The sequence below is a fragment of the Camelus dromedarius genome, chromosome X (assembly GCF_036321535.1).
Source record: "Camelus dromedarius isolate mCamDro1 chromosome X, mCamDro1.pat, whole genome shotgun sequence".
NCBI classification, from domain to species: Eukaryota; Metazoa; Chordata; class Mammalia; order Artiodactyla; family Camelidae; genus Camelus; species Camelus dromedarius.
In genome coordinates this window covers 113,541,616-113,550,538 of record NC_087472.1, presented here as the reverse complement: position 1 = coordinate 113,550,538, position 8,923 = coordinate 113,541,616, and the positions used below count along the sequence as shown (strand labels likewise).

At 49.8% G+C, this 8,923-nt stretch overlaps 2 long non-coding RNA genes across 4 annotated transcripts in view; one reads left to right on the top strand and one right to left on the bottom strand.

Moving 5' to 3' along the window:
- The first annotated feature begins 403 nt into the window (after positions 1-403).
- Positions 404-8,923, top strand: part of LOC105103094 (uncharacterized) — a 31,643-nt gene continuing 23,123 nt past the window's right edge. The window contains exons 1-4 of one of the 3 annotated variants that reach the window (XR_010379299.1): positions 408-788; positions 1,561-1,672; positions 1,948-2,271; positions 2,653-5,729. This is a non-coding gene — a long non-coding RNA (uncharacterized LOC105103094). Of the gene's footprint in view, positions 789-1,560; positions 1,673-1,947; positions 2,452-2,652; positions 5,730-8,923 lie in introns of those variants that run through there. The other 2 variants (XR_010379300.1, XR_010379298.1) reach the window with 2 other exon arrangements.
- On the bottom strand, positions 5,879-7,755 carry LOC135320105 (uncharacterized). Its single transcript, XR_010379301.1, has 3 exons — positions 7,523-7,755; positions 6,156-6,309; positions 5,879-6,027 (listed from the first exon to the last, which is right to left on the bottom strand). It is a non-coding gene; the product is annotated as an uncharacterized LOC135320105 (long non-coding RNA).

Sequence of the window (8,923 nt, the reverse complement as noted above, 5' to 3'; positions counted from 1 at the left end):
CGTTGGTCAGATTGGGCGAAGGACCCACCACTCTAACGTCTTCATCAGAATAGGTAACACTTGCAAAATCTCTGTTTCCAAATGTGTTCGTAGTCACAGGTACCAGGGGGGTAGATTTCAGTGTATCTTTGTCATGGGGGTGACAGTTAAACCCACAACAGGGGACCTCGGCCAGAGCACCTCTGACACCGTCCGGCCACCAAAGCGTCCTCGGTCCCTCCTTCACCCTCTGCCTCAGCAAGTCCTGAGCCTCAGCAAAGCCCTGGCCCGAAGGTCCCACGGGCGGAGCTCTTCCAGCTGCAGGCGGGAGAGGGAGGCCGGCCTCCCGTCTCGGGGGCCTGCCTCGATCTGGAAGTTTCGGTCACTAGAGGTCAGTAGCTCCCTCTGCAAACGCGGCCGCGGGGCGCTGGGCGGCAAAGAGAAACTGAAACTTGAAGCGGGCGGCTTGGTGGGAAGACGGGAGGCCCCGGGGTGCAGAGGGCCGGCTGAGCACCTCCCAACCCCGCCCCGAGGGTCCCCAGGCACAGGAGGACATTCAGCAGAGGGGCGCCGGAGGCCGGGAGGAGTCAGCGCAGGGGCTGCAGGAAAGCACGCTGACAGCTCGGCGTGCACCCGGAGCACCTGTCCTCTCCCCCCCAGGACGGCCTCCTGGACCCGGGTGACAGTCAGCCCAAAGCTGCCATGTGCTTCTCTGTCTCCCAGGACACGGGAAGGTGGAGACAGACGTAGCGGACAGTCCCGCCCTGAACGCAAGGAGATCACATTGTCCACTCGGTGTCTCAGACGCAGTGAGTCCCCACGGGTTCTGTTTCAGGATTTCTCACCATGTTTCCCCAGCGTTCTTCATCTTGGGCTGGGCCGGGGAGGCTGTCCTCTGCAACCCACCTTTCTTCTCCCCAAACGATGCTCTATGTTCATTTGCCTGTCTTCCCAGAGTTGGGTTTTCTCTGAAATAGGGCAGAATGGAGGGGAAGAGCCTCTCCCTTTTGCAGAATGGGTCTTACTTATGTCTCCTGACCTTAAACTTTATACATACATATTTTTTCAGATTCTTTCCCAAAATAGGTTATTACAAGACATTGAATAGAGTTCCCTGTGCTGTACAATAGGTCCTTGAGTTTATTTATTTTATATATAGTCGTGTGTATCTGCTCACCCCAAATTCTAATTTGTCCCTCCCCCCACCTTTCCCCTTTGGTAACCATCAGTTTTTTGTCTATGTCTGTGAATATATTTCTGTTTTGTAAATAAGGTCATTTGTACCATTTTTTTTTTAGATTCCACATTAAGTGATATCATATGATATTTATCTTTCTCTCTCTGACTTACTTCACTTAGAATGACAATCTCCAGGTCCATCCATGTTGCTGCCAATGGCATTATTTCATCCTTTTTAACGGCTGAGTAGTATTCCATCGTGTAAATACACCACATCTTCTTTATCCAGTCATCTGTCAATGGACAGACTTAGGTTGCTTCCATGTCTTGGCTACTGTAAATAGTGCTGCTGTGAACATTGAGTACATCTTGACCTTAAATGTTTGCAATTCTTTTCATTAGGAAGTAAATCAGAACATCCCAAAAGCAGAGACTACCCGCTCATCACTAACCCGGCTTCAGGAACGTGCAGACTTTACCTGTCTCCCCACTGAACCTCGGTTCTACCTGGAAGGTGAGACTTTACAGGAGAAGAAATAAAATGGTAGGGTAAGTCCCAAGGAGAGGTCTTTGCTGAAGGAACAGGCATGGTGTCCACAATCTACTTGGCTTCCTAAATAATGGACACAAAAGTGACACTGATGAAGATGTTCTGGACACTTCCACCCCACCTTGACCCGCCAGGACTGAGGAGGATTGTGCCAGAAGTGGGTGCCCCTCAGGAACCCTGGTGTCTCGGATCCCTGGGGCCTCACCTGCGTCTCCTGCACCTGTGTCCCTGTCACCCAGGACTCTTCTGCGCCCTCGTGGGCTGACAGCCCAGAGACGCCTCCTCCTCTGCCTGGAAAATGCACCCAAGACGGACAATACATCAGGTTCCACGGAGCAGACAGACTCCCCTCCTTCTGCCCTCAGTCCGTGGAGCCCAGGTGACTTCGGTGTTACACCTGCTTCCAAGCCCAGCAGCCAAGAAGTCCCAGGTCATCTCCAGCACCTTGAAGATCTGCCTTGGAGTGTCCTGGGGCGGCTGTGACGAAGTGCCCCAAACTGGGGGCTTAGAACCACAGGCATCCATCCTTCCCCAGAGCTGGAGACCAGACTTCTGAGGTCAAGGTGTCCCAGGGCCGCACTCCCTCCAAAGGCTCCAGGGGAGGGTCCTCCCTGCCTCTTCCAGCTTCTGGGGGCTCCAGGCGTCCATCCCTGGGCTGGTGGCCGCCTCCCTCCCATCTCTGCCTCCGTCTCCACGTGGCGTCTTCTCTGTATCTGTGTCTCTCCTCTTCTGTCTCTTCTGAGGTCACTGTCCTTGGAAGTAGGGCCACCTCCTCCAGGAGGACCTCCTCTCAGACCCTGCACTCTATCCCATCTGCAGAGACCCTGTTTCCATATATGGCCCCATTCTGAGGTTCCAGTGGACATAAATCAGAGGACACTTGTCAGCCTCCTCCAGGGAATTCCTGTGCCTTTTTTTCATTTATATTTCTTTCTGTTTTACAGAAGTATAGTGAATTCCAATGTGTCCTGTGTCTTTAACCAGGACACCCCAGGGACCTCCTTGGGCTGGCTCACTGAGTGATCCCAAAGCAGCCCAGAAGCCGGGTCACTGCATCCGCGAAGAGAGAGTGCCCATTAGCATCATGCAGCCAGGTCCTGTTTCAGTGTGGTGGCCACATTCTCCAAATTCGTTGTCAGCAGACAGACCACGGAAGAACGTCTTCCTGGAATTTCTGCTTCAAGATGGTCCACAGCTGAGTGAAGTAAGACAGACAGAGACACATATAGGGTATCACTTGTACGTGGAATCTAAAACAAATTTTTTTTCAAATGATGCAAGTTCTATTTACAAACCAAAAATGAACTCAGAGACATAATGAACTAACTATGGTTATTAAAGGGGAAAGGAGGCGGGACGGATAAGTCAGGAGTCTGGGATGGGCAGATACACATGACTGTATATAAAATAGATAAACAGGAAGGTCCTACTGTAAGCACAGGGAACTATATCTTGTAACAACCTAAATGGAAAAAATATGAAAAGACAATATTTATATATGTCTATGCGAAAAAAAAAAATATGTTCCTTCTTCTGCCTGAGGGTCCAGGTATGTCAAATTCCAGAGATTCCGCACCCATGGGACCACACGGGTGTGGCCTCACCCGTGCGTCGGACAGTCAGGTGTTTTGCTATTAAAGACTCCCTCCCTCAGGCTGCAGCCTGGAAGTGGAGGTCGCGGAATCCGTCTGCACCCCTTGTGGTTTTCAGTCTGCCCCCCTCACCTCATTCCAAGATCGCACCTTGACAGGGATGCTGGGCCCGGCAGAGCCGGACACAGGCTTGTCGTCGAAGCCATGCTCACGTCCCAGATGCACCATGAGGCCAAACAAACGGAAACGCTGGAGTTTGCAGCCGAGAAAGGTTTATGGCAGGACCCCGCCAGGGGAAGGGGTGGCCCCAAACTCCCCATGGTTTGAGGGGAGACATTTCTAATAGGCAAAATGTGGGGTGGGGGCTGCAGGGGTGTGACTTGTCTTCTGATGGGCCGGTGGGGAGGCACCAGGACGGGGCTCCAGGAATCCTGGGCTCAGCCTGAAGGCGCCATCCTCCACCTGGGCGGGGGCCTCAGTTCCTTCAGGAGAACTCGGACGCATTGTTCTGGATGTGCCTCCCCAAGGCTGCACTCTTGTTTCTTGAAGGTTGTTCCCTCGTTCTCTGCATCCCCGCCCTTCCCTGATTAGCTACTGTTTTGACTCTGTCCTTTGGAGCTCAGGGAAGGCCCAGGAGGCTGAAGGAAGTCTGTCCCACTAACAAGAAACGGGAAGTGGGGGGAAGGGACAGTCCTGCTTGGTTTTACCCTGAAGGGCAGAGTCAGGGGAGTTGACTCAGGTGACAGGTCTGAACGCCTGGGAGGAGGTGGGGTGGAGGGACGGGCCAGGACCCAGGGCAGCCTGAGATCACGGGGTCCCCAGGGAGGAAGAGGGTCTTGTAGACACCCACACACAACGGCTTCTTCAAGAACCACAGCGGGGCTGAGACAGGAGGGAAGGGGCGGGGCAGAGCCTTGAAAGGAGTGACACAGGAATCAGCACCAAGCTGGCACAGAAGTCAACTCCCAGCGGACCCGGAGGCGCAGGGTGGCGGGCGCTTCGCCCTCGTGTAGACCTTGAGCGAGGCTACGCTCCTTGTAACGCATCAGCAGGGCCAGTGGCGCTCCCACGGGCGCCGTGCCTGTCCCAGGCTGACCCTGAGAGGTCGGAGAGTGGGCGGTGGTCCAGTCCCTGGGGATCCCCGCCCCTTCCCCAAAGCAGCTGGAACAATCCGCCTACTTGTCAGCATGTGAGATAACAGGGCCCATAAAAACCAACAGCCCACAGCTCGTGGCCTTTCTCTTGCCTTGTGAGACGGCCGCACTCTGTCTGCGGAGCGTGTTTCTGCTTTTCCTTTAAAGTGAGCGCCCAGCCCAGCACCTCGCGGCCTCTCCGGCCACCTGAGACGGCCGCACTCAGTCTAGGGCGCGTGCATCTCTCTGAATAAATCCGCTTTTACTCAAGTGTGGCTCGCTCTTGAATTCTTTCCTGCACGGAGCGAAGGACCCACACTTGGCGGGGCGCATCCCAGGGACCTACCTGGCACCTGGGACACGGCCATCCTCTCCTGCCCCAGATGTTTCCTGCATCAGTGGGGCCTTCAACTAGGAGTCTCGCTCTGCTGTGTAAATTTTCTGAGGATGAAAGTCTGTCCCACTTCTGACTTCCAAGAAAGCCAGCTCCTGGAGACGTTGCAGGGGGAAGGGACCCTCCTACACTGTGCATGCGAAGGCAGACTGCTGCAGCCGCTACGGAGAACAGCCTGGTGATTCCTCAAAAAACTAAAAATAGGACCAGGAGGAGACGGCGTGGAGTCCCGGCGGGTCAGGCAAAAAAGCTAAAGAGAACCGAAAAAGTTCCCAAGCCTCCTGCCAAGCCGAGCAAAGTAGCGGAGGACACGGAGGAGGAAGAAAGAGAGACCACGTCCCAGGCCCGATCTGCAAGGGCCAGTGGGAAAATAAGGAACAAATTCTCATCTTTTCTTCCAGAGAAGTGAATTTCAGAACAAGACATTTAAAGCAAGATTTGAGAATGTTGATATCTCCTTCTTTTTTTTTTTCCCCTTTTTCAGTTTTATTGGGTAGAATTGTTACTGTTCAACTGCACACACACATTACACTGCATGTAAATACATGTGCACGATGTACTGCACATGTTTTTTTACTTTACATATGTGTGCTGTGCATTGTCTCTGAGAACAATTTAGAGCTTCAGCTTTTTAAACTTACATAGTTGTCAAAGGAATCAAGCCAGCCCCAAAATAAGAATCAAAAGAATGCAGTCATCCAGTCATAAATCGGCTGACATATATTCAAGAAATCAGTCATCAGAGTTATAAATAATGACTAATTCAGTTGTGTCCTTATTTATTTTATTTATTTACTTATTTTAGATTCCACATATAAGAGATCTCATATGATCTTTTTCTTTCTCTTTCTGACTTATTTCACTTACAATGATCATCTCCAGGTCCATCCATGTTGCTGCAAATGACATTATTTTATTCTTTTTCATGGCTGAGTAATATTCCATTGTATAAATACACCACATCTTCTTTATCTAGTCATCTGTTGATGGATGTTTGGAATCTTTCCATGTCTTGGCTGTTGTAAATAGTGCTTCTGTGAACCCTGGGGTGTAGGTGTCTTTTTTAATTTTATTTTTCTCTGGGTATATGCTGAGGAGTGGGGTTGCTGCATCCCATGGTAAGTCTATGTTTAGTTTTTTTAAGGAACCTCCATACTGTCCTCCATAGTGGCTTGTTGAGGCCTCCTCCCAAAGCAGACACTAAAATGGATCGGAAAGATAAGTTATTTGTTGATTAACGAGGTTTGTGAAATGAAAAAACTGAAATAAATGTATTGATGTTGAAGCTAAGAAAAAACAAGGTCTCTGTATGTGGCTTTCAAACTCACCTCATGGACCATCTGCTAAACTCCTTGTTCAAAATATTCACACCCTAGAGGAGCTACTGATGACTGGAAACTGAAAAAAAAGGTTTTCAGTCCTACTGTACAGCACAGGGAACTATATTCCAATGTCTTGTAATAACCTCTAAAGGAAAAGAATCTGAAATAAAATAAATATATATATAGCTGAATCATTGTTCTGTACACCTGAAATTAGCACAATGTTGTTAATCCACTCTACTGCAATTTAAAATGATAAAAGAAATAAAAATAGAAGAAAAATTTTAAAAACAAAATGCTAGGAAAGAAATAAGGAAGGAAGGAAGACAGAAGAGAAAGACAGGAAGGAAGGAAGGAAGGAAGGAAGGAAGGAAGGAAGGAAGGAAGGAAGAAAGAAAGAAAGAAAGAAAGAAAGAAAGAAAGAAAGAAAGAAAGAAAGAAAGAAAGAAAGAAAGAAAGAAAGAAAGAAAGAAAGAAAGAAAGAAAGAAAGAAAGAAAGAAAGAAAGAAAGAAAGAAAGAAAGAAAGAAAGAAAGAAAGAAAGAAAGAAAGAAAGAAAGAAAGAAAGAAAGAAAGAAAGAAAGAAAGAAAGAAAGAAAGAGAAGGAAGGAAGGAAGGAAGGAAGGAAGGAAGGAAGGAAGGAAAGAAGGAAGGAAGGAAGGAAGGAAGGAAGGAAGGAAGGAAGGAAGGAAGGAAGGAAGGAAGAAAGTAAAGAAAGAAAAGAAAGAAAAGAAAGAAAGAAACCAAACCCAGCCCAGCCCAGGCTTCGCGTTGCCGGAAGGTGCCCCCTCCAGACGCTGAGCTGAGACAGGATGGGGCCCCGACCGTCCCCCCGGGAAGTGCAGAGGCTGGCTCAGTCAGGAAGTTGAGAAATTCTGGCTGACGCCGTTTGGAAATATGTCTCAAAGCATATGCTTCCATTTCTGGGGAAAGAGATGTTGCAACTTGCCGGCCTACACCCTCCCCGGAAAGCTCGCTGAGGTCCTGCCTCTGAGAGGCGGCCGGCCCCCACCTCTGTCTCTCTCTGGAAGAGCAGCTGTCTCTGCCCCCCTCTTTCTTCTGGGACCTGAAGGAGAGTCCGGAGGGCGCGGAGGGAGGGAGGGTGTGAGTCTGGGGCAAAGGAGTATGTCCACCAAGCACCTAGAGCCGGCTTCTCAGATCAGCGCTGGGGGCCCTGGGGCGGGACGGCTCTCTGATGGGGGGCGTCCTGTGCACCGCGGGGTGTGGAGCTGCACCCCTGGCCTCCGCCCTCCAGATTCTGGAAGCACTCCCCACCCTAATGTCCCCGGGCATCACCAAGTGTCCCCTGTGGGGAAGAGAGCAAAATCTCCCCCAGCTGGAAACGCCTGTTGGACGGCATGTCAGCAAACCCACCTCTGGGAGGCTGGGGCGGGGGGCAGGTCTGGTGCGAAGTAGGGCCGAAGCTGAATTGAATCCGCGAGAAGGCGGGTCTGGTGTGGATGAGGAAAGTGGTGCCTGGACGCTGACCGCTCGGCTGGTACCACCGGGCTCTCCAGCTCCGCATGTCACCGGCGGGGCCTTAGACGTGGCTCTTTGCGAGCTCAGGGGAAGGCGGGCTGGGGGATCTCGGCCCGGCTGTGGGCGGGATTGTCTACACAGCCTGGAGCCGCCCCCACTTCCCTATTTAGCGCCTGGCGTCAGAGCCACGGCTCCAGCATCTGAGTTCAGTAAAATCTGCCCCGACGCAGACACCCAGCGCCTCCTCACCATTTCTTACTAGGCTGTGACTCTCAGACTGGCTGCCCCAGATCTGCTTTAGAAAAAGCCACCTTTTGAAAACGATTCAATCCTCACCGAAGTGCATTCCTGTTTTTCTGTCTCATGGCAACGGGACAGCTCGTCAATGGTCCCGCTGACCTTCTTGAATATGCTTTTATTTTGTTTCCACCCTAGTCAGGACAGCCTTTAAAATGAATGGGCATCTTGTTTTTTTGTTTTTGTTTTTTTTCTGATGGTGACACACCCAGAAAGACAGAACCCGTTTCTCATCAGGGAAAAAAAAAAAATTAAGAAGAGAACATTAAATTTTTTTCATCTACATTTAGAAATTTTCGAATAAGAGAAATGATGAGGAAAATAATGCAGGAGTCGTGGGATTTCACAAACGTTATTCAGTTGCCCTGTTTCTTTTTGTCGTTCATTAATTCATTCTTCATTTTCCTGCATTCATTCATTCAGCCAATAGATACTGCATACAACATGTGCCCTCATTCCAGCCGCTCAGGCTACGACCGAACTTCCCCACCCCTGGGCCTGGGCCACCGGAACATCGGCGTTGCAGCTAAGTTTTCAGAAACAAATTATATACAAGAGGAGAGTTTTCATTGCTGTGGAGGGAAGTGAGGAGGCAGGCAGCCTCAGGAAGGGTTCGAAATAATCCACGGTCTCGAATGACCAAGAAGGTATTGAATATAGTTCCCTGTGCTCTACAGAAGAAATTTGATTTTTATCTATACAGTGGTTAATATTTGCAAAACTCAAACTCCCAAATGTACCCCTTCCCACCCACTTTCCCTGGTAACCATAAGATTGTTTACTATGTCTGCGAGTCTGTTTCTGTTTTGTAGATGAGTTCTCTAGTGTCCTCTTTTTTCTCTCCTTTTTTTTAGATTCCACATATAAGTGATCTCATATGGTATTTTTCTTTCTCTTTCTAGCTTACTTCACTTAGAATGAAGATCTCTAGGTCCATCCATGTTGCTGCTAATGGCATGATTTTATTATTTTTCATGGCTGAGTAGTATTCCATTGTAT